Here is a 14,606-nt window from a genome sequence, read left to right on the forward strand (position 1 = left end):
GAAAGTGAGAGGTCAAGTCTAATACAAGCACACAAGTAGGCAGATCGGGTTGACTTACGACCTTCCGATCACAATTGAAAGGCATGCCCAAGAATTACTTTCGGATGGTCCTCCTGTGTTATTGGTGACTTCATTAAATGTGGCAAAGGATCAGAGCTAGTGTTAGTATTAATGGCAATTGCAGAGAACATATACAAGGCAGCGAGGACCTCAGCTTATAGAGAAAATTTAATGGGCTTGGCTCAAATGAAACTAGCTTTCCCTGATATTTCTTGCATGCCAGGAAGAATTAAATGAAAAAGATGACTAGGTGAAGAAGAGATTGACTTGAAACAAGAAAACCATGCCTGAGGTACAAAATTTTCACTGGGATTAGTTTGTAAGCATGGAACACCTCTCTGGAGTGCACGATTTTACTGAGAATTGATTGTTAGCATATGGAATCACTCAGAAGTTCATCCTATGCATTAATTAGCTATGGTGACTAAGAACAGTAGTTACAACAGAATGGGAATCCATGTTGAAGTGTGCAAGCAACCCAATTGAGCAACAACAAACCATAGCATGTTGTACCACACTATCGAGTACACATACATCATCAGTCACAGCGCAACACAGGAATAAAAAATAGAGAGTAGTTATGCAAGTGGGGAATGCATAATTGTGGAGAGTTACAAAGTGCAGGTTTGTGGGTGTGTGACTGAGCTGAGTGTCACTAAGATAAGGTATATCATTGGATTGAGACTTCATCTGGTTGAGAAATAGAGTGCATAGTTCGAAGGAGAATTGGGGAGCTGAAGGAAAGGAACTGGTATTGGAGCAAACCAGATCTGTCTTTCTATGTAAATGCATTTACCTCTATTTTCAGCTTCAAAATTGTATGAAAAGTAGAGCAATGGCTAGAGCAGGTAGATGCCTGCATTCATAAGAGGTTGGCTCCTCTTGGTATGTAGTGGTTTTCTTTCTTAAGGGGGTTGGTGCCTCCTGTGAGTGGGTGCTGACAAACAAATTGATGTAATTAAGTATGTGCTTAAATTACATAATAACACCAAACATATTGGTAGTTTTATCCCTTTGGGTTTCCACGTAAAAATATCTGTGTCAATATGTGTATGATGCTCATGTGAGGGATTGTATGTACATGTGAATTCCTTATCTTGCTATTGATTTATATGGCGAATGAATTCTATCACAAGTAAGTGACAGTAGTGAAAATAATTAAAGACTTATACTTAAAGTTTTAAGAACCTCACTGCTACCGATTCACACCCCTCTTAGTAATTCCTTATTCCAACATTTATATTCATGATCTAAAATATATTTTGAATGGGAAAATGCTAAATTACCCACCACCAAGAAGCGATTCCATGTTAGTACTTACAATCTAAAAAACTATCATCTTATGACTCATAGGATGCCCTTAATTATCCTTAGTTTTTATATTGAATGCCCAAAAGCTTTGAAACAACACTTACATTTGTAAATAGGTAAGATTTGTTTGGTTGATTGGTTTGGTTTTTGAGATATTTTCTCAACAATCAATCTCTTAGTTTAGAAATTGTTGGATCACATAAGCACTTTATATACTTGTTGTAATTGTGTGATTTGACAAAGAATAAATGAATTGTTTTATGAGAAATATGTGCACCATGTGTGCTTCTCAAAATTGATTTTTGGTATTAGAGAAGGCATGAGTTTGTCTCGCTCACGGGAGGGCTCAGGAAGATGAAAGATATTTGAGATTTGATATTCTGTACATAGAGTAGTTAGTGTACGAGAATGCTCAATTGTTGTTGTGTTGAATTTGATATTTCTTTTTGGTTTGTCTTGTCGAGTGCGATTGTCAGGAGAAAGGAGAGATGACGCTCACCACTATGTTAGGGAGCTCTTTCTCTATGGTGGCTTGAATTTATTTTATCCAATTCCTGAATTAACTGGGAGTTGGTTCCTTCAAGCTAGTACACCATGGCTTATTTCATTAATTCTTTATAATAACAAGTTTAAAAGGAAACCATTGTATGCACTGTTGATTTGTTTTTCTTTTTAGTCATGTGCATTGTGCTAGCTCCCTTCACTTGTGGATTGCCTGGTACACGATCTTCTACAAAAATGGAAATTCAAAGTGTGATGTACGATGAAATCATGGATTTTCGAGGCCTGATCAACATCCCTGAACATTTTAATTTTTCAAATCATTATGTTGAGAAGCCCTTTCTGTCCTAGAACCTGATCTTCCACTTCTATGATTTGTAGTTTCCGGTGCCATTAGCAGCATTAACTAACATAGGTGGTTGGAAGCATCAAAGAGGACTTTGGCTCCAGTGGGTGGTTATACTTAGCATGCACATAGGAACATTATGTGTGTGCAGAATGAAGAGGAGTTTTTTTTAGCTACATCGATATGGAATTAGCATTGACCTGCCTTCATGGTCATCTGCAACATTGATCAATAGATCTACATCTAGAGAGGATCAATTTGAGTTATCTTTATAGCATAGACGATGGGCCAATCTTCGACCATACTTACTTCATTCAATGCTTGGAATCTAGTGAAGGTCTATAGCCCTTTATCAAGTTATGTGCGGGTTTCAATGTAATGCTATCTAGTATTTCATAGTGTTGATTCTCTTAATAGGACATTTTAATGATGTAAAAACTGTACTCGATTCCATTTCAATATGCATGAATATTAATGGAGTTTAGGTGATGCTATCACTCAACATTGAAGTTACAACTTACTGCAAGATCCAACTACATGTTGCTGGAATTGACCACATGTTCTCGAGTTAACAAACTAATAACACAGTATCACACAGTGAAGCTCAAGTGATACATCTTTCATTGCTTAACAGGAGTTTGGCGAATCTCTTTTATTCATTCAATTAAGTTATGCTGTAGTGGGATCAAGATTATCATATGTCATGTTGTAAGATAAGTGAAAGTGCAAAACCTATAATTGAACATAATAACATAGTTCAAATTAGTAGTTCGCAATCTTCTTCAGTGCCAAAAGAACATATTGCTAATTTAATTATGTAAGTATGTTATATGTTGATGGGACTTGTTGTGCTTTGGGCTTCAAGAACATGAGTTACAAGTTATTTTTATGAGATCAATGTGTTCGAGATAGTTCAAGTTGTTTGATCAACTTTTGAACACATTCGATATCCAGACCACCCTCTTAGCAACTAATGGATAACTGAAAGAAAACTATCCGACAGATGGTGGTTGGTCCATAGGAAAACAAATTCAAATATATTAAGAAATGATGTAAATTGTACATATAAATACAACAATGTAATTGTTGTATTTAGTTTCTAGGTTTCAAGAGCATCAGTTACAGGTTATTTTTATGAGATTTATGTGTACGAGACAAATCAAGTTGTCCTGACCATCCTCTTAGAAATGATGGATAACCAAAAGAAAAATATTTGACAGATGGTGGTTGGTCTATTGAATGGTTCATTACTCGATAACTTTTATCGCGGAAGCCTCGATGAGCCAATATGTCAATATTGTTGATCTTTCAAAGCTCGTCAATGATGGTTAGAGGAAATTATGTTTTAAATGAAGGTCAAGTGAGAACTCGAAGATGTGGTGGTGAAGAAAGAGCAATGTTTGTGAGATTCTAGAGTGGATGTGAATGCTGATGAAGACGAGTGAAACAAAAATAAGTCATGTTGTTCTCTATATTGTAATTTGTGATTTATGTAATAATTTAAACATTAAAAGAGAAATTTGAAAATAACACTTACATTATTAAATAGATAAGATTTGGTTTTTTGATTGATTTGACTATTAAGATATTTTATCAACAATAATTTTTTTATTTTAAAATTTATTAAACCTTACTTGATGTAATCGTATGATTCTACAAATAATAAATTGTTTTGTTTTTTTAGTTTAGAAATTATTACATCTCATAAACACTTTATATATGATTTTACGAATAATATACGAGATATCATAAACACTTTATATTCTTGTGATTTTATCCAATTAAAAAATAATAAATTTAGGAAAATGAATTACAAAATAATAGAAATCATTTTATTGAATACCACACAAAAATATTCAAATTTCCGTATCACCTACATTATTGTTCCATAGCCTTCACTATATTTTGTCTTTCTTTTCCCATATGCTCTTTTCTTCATGGTGGTTGGGGTCCACGTATTACGTCTTTCATTTCATGTGCTCATCGTTTCATGCTCTGGTTTGTTAAGTTGTTTTTTTTGTTTTTATAGATAATGTTACCATTCACCTTTTAAAAAATTGATTTGTTAAATCTGATTTATTAATTAATTTTAATTTATATTTTATCTATAAATAAGTTATTAATTAATTTATAAAGAAAATATCATTATTATGATATCTCGATTGGGGTATTTATCAGTAGTTGGGAAACCCTGTGGAAAGTAATGAAGCGTACCTATGATTTATGTACCACCACCCCCCACACGCTCAAAGCAACGGGTGCAGTGGCCCTTTGCATTAGTGCATGCAAGGGTGGTGGGAAAAGTGGCAGAGAAGATGGTGGAGGGGAAAGATTTATAGGAGAAAATGGCAGACAAGTGGGTAATGCTGGTGAGTTTGTTTGCGGACAAAGGAGCTGGTGCAGGGGAAAGGCAGAGCATCGACATCCTCAGCATCAAGCTTGGAGATGGCCTACAATCGTTTACAGGGATGTTTATTGGCTCTTCTCCTACTTTGCAATGATGTCCTGGTTCGGTTTTTGCTGGAGGGAGAGGGGGGAAATTAGGAATGTTAATTTGGAGGTTGAGAAATGCTGGGGGAAATGGAGGTGGTGACTAGTTGCATTGGCTTGGTTCTCTGTCTATGTATTGCACTTGCCGGGTATCGCCTCTGCCTTTTATTGTCTTGACCTTGTGTTGTTTTACATTGGGAACCTGGGTACAACACATTGAGGGCTTAGTGGGGCTGGTCGAAGGGGTCAGCTAGGTAGAGGTGATGAATCTGATGCTGAGGGAAGTGGGGGTTAGTTACTATGTTGTATAGGAGCTTGGCTCTGCTACCAAAACCACTGTAATTGCTAGGGTACTGTGAGAAATTCCTGTGGTAAAAGAATTGCTAGGGCCCTTGAGTGGGAAGTTGGGTATGAAAATGACTCTGGCTTTGCTATAGTTTAGTGGGCAGAGGGGAAAGGGTCTACAATTCATGGTTAACAACCTATCAGTCTGAGGCCGGGCTCACTTGTGTGGTATTAGCAAGGTATTTCTAATCTGACAACGTATGGGAGGCATTGGGGGTGGAGGTGTGAGATGAAAAAAGGGAATTGGAGACCAGCCACTTCTAGGGACTAGATCTATATCCATAATGGCTCTGGTATTGATATTAAATGGAAAAGGGAGGAGCATCGGGAGGAAAACTGTACCGATAATTCAATTCAGGGAAGCAACCAATGCCATATTATGTCAAATTTCTTTTGGTTAACAAATTATTGTTGTGAACAGGTTTTGGGCATCTTTGACATGGCTTGGCCCGCGAAAGGTCATGGAAGTGGAAGACTGGTCCAAGAGCCCAAAAAGGATAAGGAACCGAGCACGTCTAAGCCCCACAAAGGGAGGAAATCGGTAAAAAATCTCATCAGTGAAGCTGGTGGGGCATGTCACGAGGGTACGAATGAAGGCATCCAGAATCTATTAGAGGAATGGGAGGAGGAAATTAAGAAGGGCAATGATATTGAGGAGGATATGGAAAATTGGAGGACCCTTGTCTTGGATCTTGGCAACACCAAAGGCAAGTTAACACAATTTAAGAAAATCTTATATCTCTACTGGCTGATGAAAATCTTGTTGGGCAAGGCTATGGAACATATCTCGGTGGGCATGGTTGTTTCTCTCCAAGGTATGCTGAGCTACAAACAAGACCTACAGAAAATTCAATTCCAACTCCATAAGCAAGATATTAGGCTCGACAGAATTCAAAGACATATTCCATGCATCCTGGAACTATCTGAAATGCTTGGAAGAACTGTTAAGGACCCCGCACTAGTGGAATCAGCCTCAGAGGAGCAGAAGGGTTAGTCATTCTCCCATGTTTACTTTTGTTTTATATGCGGATAGCATTTACTTTTCATCATGCAAGTATATGTATAGATAGAAATATAGAGTATGGCAATGAAACAGAGACATATATAGCTTGGCTAGATATATTGAAACTTTATTGTCTTTGGATGGCTAACAATGTGGATAGGTGGCCAACAAAGTTGGTTTCCCATTGGGCAAGTTGAGGCCACCTAGCCAATCTACATGCTGTAAATTTGCGTATGATGAAATAGAAAATGAAAGGTCCTACCAAGCTTAACAAAAATAAATATCATTATTATAATATATTTAGCTTACACCTTTGAGGTGATTCGAAAAAGGCAAACCTATACATATTAAGATTTAAATGGATTATTTTTTCTTTATAAATATATATTGAAGAAAAAATTTGAAACCTTTTTCTATTTCGAGAATAATATTTGGAATAAATTATTAGTTACAATTTTTATAATTTAATTGGAATGATAATCAGTAATATTTAGAGGTAGACAATGTGGAGACTTGAGGCTATGGATTGCCAATTAGAATTCACCACCCTCAATTACTTCTACTTATAATTTCTAACTTTAAGATAATGTGATGAACTTTAATAGCAGCGGCCCTTCGGTATAGGTTAGTAATTTATGTATTCAAGCTTTTGTGATTCACAATGAATTAAGAAAAGTCTTTCCGTACAACCAACAAGTGTGATTCATTAAGATAATATTTTAAACTACATTAATTAATTTATTATTTAGATGATAAGTTTTATTATTTTATTAGACACTTTAAAAATCGGAATTTATAATTAATGAGATTACACTTTTTGTTGTTAGTGTTGTAAATATTAGAATTTTAAGTGAATATTTATTTAAAGGAAAGAGTAGTTTGAGTTTCTTATCATCACATGTTCACTATGTAAGATTTTTATTTAAATCTTTGATGCTATTGAGTTGCTTACGTATATGTTTATTTTAGAATAGATTTTTTGAAATTTTAACTTAATTATCAATAATTATTAAGAAAATGGTAAGAATTTAACCTCTAATAAAAATCTAAAATATTAAAGATTAAAAATTATTACCATAAAATGAAAATGTATCTTAATGACTAAAAATTTTATTAAATGTTTTTTAATATATTTAACTCATATATTAATTTTAAATAAAATTATACTTTAATTAATTTTCATATTTTTTAAAATCTAATATAAAATAATTTATATAATTACATTATTATATATTTTAGAATTGAAGTAAAATAATATACACAAATTATTATTGAAGTTTAATATTTAAAATTTTGTATATATTTTGTGTAAAATTATGAATAAATATGTTTTTTCATAAAACTGCTTCTGCTTGGCTAAGAGCTCGTCTTCTCGGACGTAAGGAAACAGGTTAACGGCCCAAGACCCACAGGCATCTGGCAGGAGTGAAAGCCTGCTCCCTTACGGACCACCAGCGGGTTATTACAGGTGGCGTGGTTTTCCTTGATAACGGTGATGAGTCAAACCGACATTCGCGGATAGCAGCCAGAGATGGCTGTCCTCACTGTTGGTTTGACACCTGAGTTTGATAGGTTTTGCCACCTTCGGAAAAAAAAAATAAAAAATAAAAAATAAAATAAAATAAAATATGTTTTTTCAGATGGGATTGTTTTGTACGTAAATATTGATAGATGTTTGACAATGCAGCTATCAGTATTCTACTATACATATGTTAGACTAGACTAACCCTACCTATTTACGGAAAAAAATCACGTTGTAGGTATTGGGTGACATTCTGTATTACTAAATTGGTGTTGCCGATCAATTTAGACCAATGTGTTTTTCTCTTTGTCACGAATGAATGGTATGATATGAAATAAAAATTAGAATTTTTCAACTCTTTAAACATGAAAGGTATATGACAAGAGATGATGAAATACCAGCACCAACTTCAATATTTGATCATCAGCTGGACATCCCCATCATTGACATGGCCAAGCTTTCAGAAGGATTGCAGAGACAAGGAGAGATTCAGAAGATTGCTCAGGCTTGTGAAGAATGGGGATTCTTCCAGGTATCATTTTAGTGTTTCATTATTTCTTGGTGTCATCAAATGTTTGGGAATAAATAAATAAATTTATTAGGGTGGATGTTTTGTAGGTTGTGAATCATGGTATTCCAAAGTCCTTAATAGATGGTATTAAAAGAGTTGGAAAGGAGTTCTTCCACCTTCCTTCGGAAGAGAAACAAAAGTACGCAGTGAAGCCAGTAGATGTTGAAGGCTATGGCCAGAGGTTTGTCGTGTCTGAAGAGAAAAAGCTAGATTTGGGTGACTTGTTGGATTTCACACTTTTTCCTTCCAAACTTAGAGATTTGAATGTGTGGCCACTTCAACCCACTGATTTCAGGTACAATTCAAATATATATGTGTTTAATGAGTAATAGTACATGTTATCTAACACAATATCGATATATGATTTTTTTTAGTGTAATTTTAATATTTTAAAATTGTTAAATTATAATGTTTAATTATTATTATGCTAAAATTTTGTTTTGATGATTTTTTAGGTGGTTATTTTGTTTATATGATTTTTTTAGTGTAATTTTAATATTTTAAAATTGTTAAATTATAATGTTTAATTATTATTATGCTAAAATTTTGTTTTGATGATTTTTTAGGTGGTTATTTTGTTTATAAATCAGCGGTGTTTAATTAGCTGGGGTTTGAGAAATTTTAATCCAGTAATATTTAATTTATTAAAATTATTGAAGATTGTATTTAGATTAAGCTACATAAATCTTTATTCGTAGTTGAATTTTTCTTATACAGAGTCTTAAAGTAATAACTTTTTCATCATAGAGTAGTTTAATAAAATATCTTATCACAAACTATTTTAATTATTTATCGATTTTAAACTTAACTTAATTTTTTTTAAAGGTAAAGGTGTTAAATTAATATTTTTTCAAATTTAAATAATTTAAGGGCTTTTAAGACAAAATGTGATGGCCAGGTTTCATCACAAAAGTGAAACAATAAATTTTTATTAAAACATATTCAACAAAAATTATTAAACAAATAAATTTTTGAATTTATTAAACTGTTTATTTAATTTGAAAGATATTGAATACATTAACTACTACTTTTGTGTTATGTTCATCATTCCAGGTTCATTATTTTACAATAATTTTTAATTAGTTAGAAATTTGTTTTGTATTATGTTATGTTTATCCTTTTATAAAGATGGTTAATTAGTTGATACTTTTAAATATATTTGAGATATTATTTTAATTAATTAATTAATTAATTAAAATAATCAATCTATCTTAACCTTAATTTCACATCTCTATTAAATTATAAAATTAATTTAGATTTTGAAATCTAATAATTGAAAATAAAAAAGATTTAGATATAACTTCAATCTGTTTTTAGTTTAGTTGAAAATATCTATTTTTACTCACTAACAATTTCTTCCTTCTCTTTTTCTCTCTTTCTCCCTTGATACAAATTTCAATTTCACTGTTTCCATCTCTGCATACTCTATATGATCAGTAATTAATTACAACCTTTCAGGGTGCATATTCACTTTCATATCCGATATGGCAATACTAATTCGGATACTCATGAGTCCATAATACCCATATAATATAAGGCCAGTTTCACCCATTATTACATCGACTTGTGTGTTTGGTTTTGCATAATTCCTTTGGCGAATTTGTACATGGTGCAATTCGGGAATGCTGGTGTTTTACTGATGGTAGTGTGGGCTGCTAATTAGCAGGGAAATCGCGGATTCATACAATACTAAAATTAAAAGGCTTGCTGGGAAGTTATTGAGTTTAATTGCAGAGACATTACAGTTGAAGCTTGATTTCTTTGAGAATATGTTTGGAGAGGCATACCAAAGAATTAGAATGAGTTACTATCCTCAGTGCCCCATGCCAGATCGTGTGTTTGGGCTGAGCCCACATGCAGACATGACTGGTATTACACTCATGTTGCAGGATGATGAAGTGGCAGGATTAAATGTTCGCAAGGATGACCAATGGATACCTGTGTAACCAATTCCTTATGCTCTGGTTATCAACGTTGGAAACTTGATAGAGGTAAACTTGTGATCCTTACAGATTGATTTGCCTCTTATCCTGATTTTGTTTCACGAAAGTTTGAACCAATAATATGTGACTGGTTTTGCAGGTAATGAGTAATGGAAGATACAAGAGTGTAGAGCATCGAGTGATGACAGACCGGTGGAGGGATGGGCTTTCGATTGCGGTGTTTTATGCTGCTGAATTCGATGCGGAGATTGGTCCAGCTCCGGAACTCATTGATGAAACTCATCCATGCTTTTTCAGGAATTTCATTCATGCGGATTACATGAAACAGTATTTCTCTCGTGGGGTGGAGGGGAAGCACGCACTATACGAATATGCTGGAATTAGTATTCGTTAAGACAGCTTAGTTTGAGTAGTTGGCTGTTGTTATATGAATATGCTGGAACTAGGTTATTTGTCGGTTCGATTAGTTCGTGCTGGCATTTAGTTTGAGTGTTTAATGTTGTCAATCAGTTAGAAATTAATTGGCAGTAAGGATAATTTCAACATGGCTATTTGTTCTGTAATTTGATTGAGATATTCAACAATGTATAATAAAAAAATAATGGTTGAATTGAGGCTTCTGTGATCCATAACAATTGTCAGAAGAAATTTTGGAGTAAATCACAATCAGAAAATCATGCCGATGCGTTTCGAACCAACTAGTGTGGTTCATCGTCAGGACGAGTTGAAGAAAACAGATCAGCTTTGCATGTTAAATAGTCTGTGCAGAGCCTCCACCGGCTAACTTGACCAACGGCTAATTTTGACTTACGGATTAAAGTCAACAAACCATTTTAATAATTTAAAGGAAGTTAGTTAATTCGGTGACCATACCTTTAAGATATACCAAAAATATATATAAAAATAATTTAATCGGTGTTTAAGTTAGTTAAAAGGTATCATTTAAAAATTAAAAATTATAAGTTAATTGTAACTTAAATGGGATTTAGTTATATGGAAGAAATTTAAGATAATAGTTAGTTAGACTAAATAAATAGTGGAACCAGAAAAAAATAATAAAGATTAAATTAAATAAATAAAATACAGATAAATAAAATAAATAAATAAATAAAAATAGTAAAATAATAAAATAATAATAATAATAATGATAATAATAATAATAAGTAGATAAATAAATAAAATAAAAATAAAAATAAAATAAAATTATAAATAAATAAATAATAATAATAATAAATAAATAAATTAAATTAAATTAAAAAAAATAAATAAAAAAAATAAAATAAATAAATAATAAGAATAAGAATAAATAAACAAATAAAAATAAAACATAAATAATATAAAATAAAATGAATAGATAAAAACAATATATAAATAATTATATCAGAATAAAATAAAATAAATAAATAAAAAATAAAAAAAATAATGATAACACTACAAATAAATGAATGAAAAAAAGAACCGACACAAATTGTAAAGACGGAGAAGGACAGGAAAAAGACCATTAGAAGACCAGCGAGCAAAAAAAGATAATAATAATGAAAGGTCGAAAGGAATGAACTAAAAATTAAAAATTAGGAGGTATGATATTCCCTCATACTCATACTAAGTAGTATCTTCATGCCGATTCCCATCATTTCCCTGCTCAAAAGTTGGGTGTTCTTAACACCCTCGCTACTCGGGCCCTTAGGATTTCTGATCATGAGAGCTTTGATAAAGAGAAATCCCATCTCCTTAATGTCTTTGTTGAAAATGGCTATAGTAGGCGCCTTGGTCAGAAGGCTTTCCTTAAAACCTCTAAAAATGCGTCTATTAAAAAAGAGCTGAAGGAGCGTCGTCTAGGGGTCCATCTTCCCTATGTCTAGGGAACCACAGACAAGATTGCTCAGATCCTTAGGAGGTATGATATTCCCTCAACCTTTAGGCCCCTCAACACCATTCGTAAATCCCTCCAATCGGTGAAAGATCCTGTTGACCCTAAGGACATGAAGGGTGTCTACTTGATCCCTTGTTCTTGCGGGACCCCCTATATCAGGAAAACAGGGCGCTCCATCCATCAGAGGATCAGCGAACATGTAGCGGACCTAAGACATGGGAGAACCAAGTCTTCCGGGTTAGCAGAGCATGCGGAAAAGACCAAGCATCAGGTGTGTATAGAGGAGGCCAAGGTTATTGCCAAATTTGCTCATTTTCATCATCGTAAATTCAGGGAAGCTAATGAGATTGAAAGAAGGCCTAACAATCTCAATAGAGATGACGGCTGGAAGATTAGTAGCTATTGGATCCCTACCCTTTCTTCCTAGTCTTTCTTTTCCTCCCCCCCCTTTTCATTCCTTTCGACCTTTCATTATTTTTATCCTTTTTTGCTCTCTGGTCTTCTAATGGTCTTTTTCCTGTCCTTCTCCGTCTTTTCAATTTGTGTTGGTTTTTTTTTTGCATTCATTTATTTGTAGTGTTATCATTATTCTTTTTATTTTTTATTTATTTATTTTATTTTTTATTTTATTTTATTCTGATATAATTATTTATATATTGTTTTTATCTATTCATTTATTCATTTTATTTTATATTATTTATGTTTTATTTTTATTTGTTTATTTATTCTTATTCTTATTATTTATTTATTTATTTTTTTTAATTTAATTTAATTTATTTATTTATTATTATTATTTATTTATTTATTTATTTTTAATTTTATTTTATTTCTATTTTTATTTTATTTATTTATCTATTTATTATTATTATTTTATTATTTTTATTATTTTTATTTATTTATTTATTTTATTTATCTGTATTTTATTTATTTAATTTAATCTTTATTATTTTTTTCTCGTTCCACTATTTATTTAGTCTAACTAACTATTATCTTAAATTTCTTCCATATAACTAAATCCCATTTAAGTTACAATTAACTTATAATTTTTAATTTTTAAATAATACCTTTTAACTAACTTAAACACCGATTAAATTATTTATATATATATTTTAGGTATATCTTAAAGGTATGGTCACCAAATTAACTAACTTCCTTTAAATTATTAAAATGGTTTGTTGACTTTGATCCCTAAGTCAAAATTAGCCGTTGGTCAAGTTAGCCGTTGGAGGCTCTGCGCAGACTATTTAACATGCAAAGCTGGATCTGCTTTCTTCAACTCGTCCTGACGATGAACCACACTGGTTGGTTCGAAACATGTCGGCAATGATTTTCTAATTGTGATTTACGCCGAAATTTCTTCTGATAAGAAAATAATGTTCAAAAAATTATCATTTATTTAATTAACTATGGAAAACGATATAACTTTGATAAACCAAGTAAAGATAACTAAAAAATGTCAATACAATTAAATAAAAGGTATTTATCATTGAATTTAAATAAAAAATATACTTGACCATGGTAATTAGGAAGAAGTATATATATATATATATATATATATATATATGATTAATTTTATTAATGTAACAAAAATGGTACAAGGAGGCATCGGCCTCTGCAGAACAAGCCTCAGATTATGCCATGTTTAACAACCAATAATTGAAAGTGACTACCCACACTGGGGAAACCAGTGCAAAACTACAAGTGTTTGTTGCCCACGCAAGGGTGGCAGCTTGTAATGCCAGAGTGGAATAGTTTGTCGAACAAACATCAAAATTAATAACATTTACATAAAAGAAACAACAGAATAGACTCCTGAAGTTAGGAGCCAGGAACCCAAAACTTGAAAAACTTTGGCCGGCTAGGTGTCATTAGTGAGAGGAGGTTTTTCCACTATCAGACACCTGTACACCTCCATGTCATCTTCCTCGTTCTATTGATCTCTCGGCATTACTTCCATAGTTTTGAAGCAACCTGGATTATTGCATCCTTGAGCTATGCCTGTGCAGTCTGGAGCTTCTTCATGGCTTCTGTGCATCCCTGAGCTGCTACCAGGGGCTTTTCTTTTGTTGGTGTTGGTCCTCTCCTGAATGTTGTGAGCTGGGAATTCAGAGCTTTGAGGCTCCTCTCTAAAAGCTACTGAAATGGTTGCAATTATGCATGGGCGTTCCAGTGTGCAGAGAAATTGGAATTGGGTAGAGTGACTGAGTTGCAGAGATGGGACAGAGATAGCGGGAGGCTGTGGAGCATCTTCAACACACCGAGAACCTGTGGTTTGAGCTTACCCCCGACCGTTGTAGGTGGTTGGATAACATCCCGTGATATGAGTCGTCGTCAAGGGGGAGGAAGAGTCAGAAGGGGTCGATTCAGAGAGAGACAGGGAGGGGGGGCGAATTGCTCTTCCTCTACTACTACCCCTCCTACAGCGCATCCTATGACGCAGATGAGGCATGTTTACCTGGTCGAAATTAGGCAGACGAGGACGAGGAGGAGCAGTGCCAGGGATTGAATGGCTAGTGGGAGCAGGAGCACTGGTAATCCGCTGTTCAGAACCAAGATTTAAGGCCGAAGCATCAATTCGAAGGAAGCAAAGAAAACTCTGTGATTAGTGGGCACCATCTACCATCTCAATGCAGCATAGAAA

The 14,606-nt window shown here is 33.3% G+C and overlaps 1 pseudogene; it reads left to right on the forward strand.

Moving 5' to 3' along the window:
- Positions 1-767: 767 nt before the first annotated feature.
- LOC149216809 (protein LATERAL BRANCHING OXIDOREDUCTASE 1-like) lies at positions 768-10,486 on the forward strand (annotated as a pseudogene).
- The last annotated feature ends 4,120 nt before the right edge of the window (positions 10,487-14,606 follow it).

This window comes from Pinus tabuliformis, chromosome 1_1, assembly GCF_031772625.1.
Source record: "Pinus tabuliformis cultivar Carrire ecotype Pingquan chromosome 1_1, CPIR1, whole genome shotgun sequence".
In the NCBI taxonomy this organism is placed as follows: Eukaryota; Viridiplantae; Streptophyta; class Pinopsida; order Pinales; family Pinaceae; genus Pinus; species Pinus tabuliformis.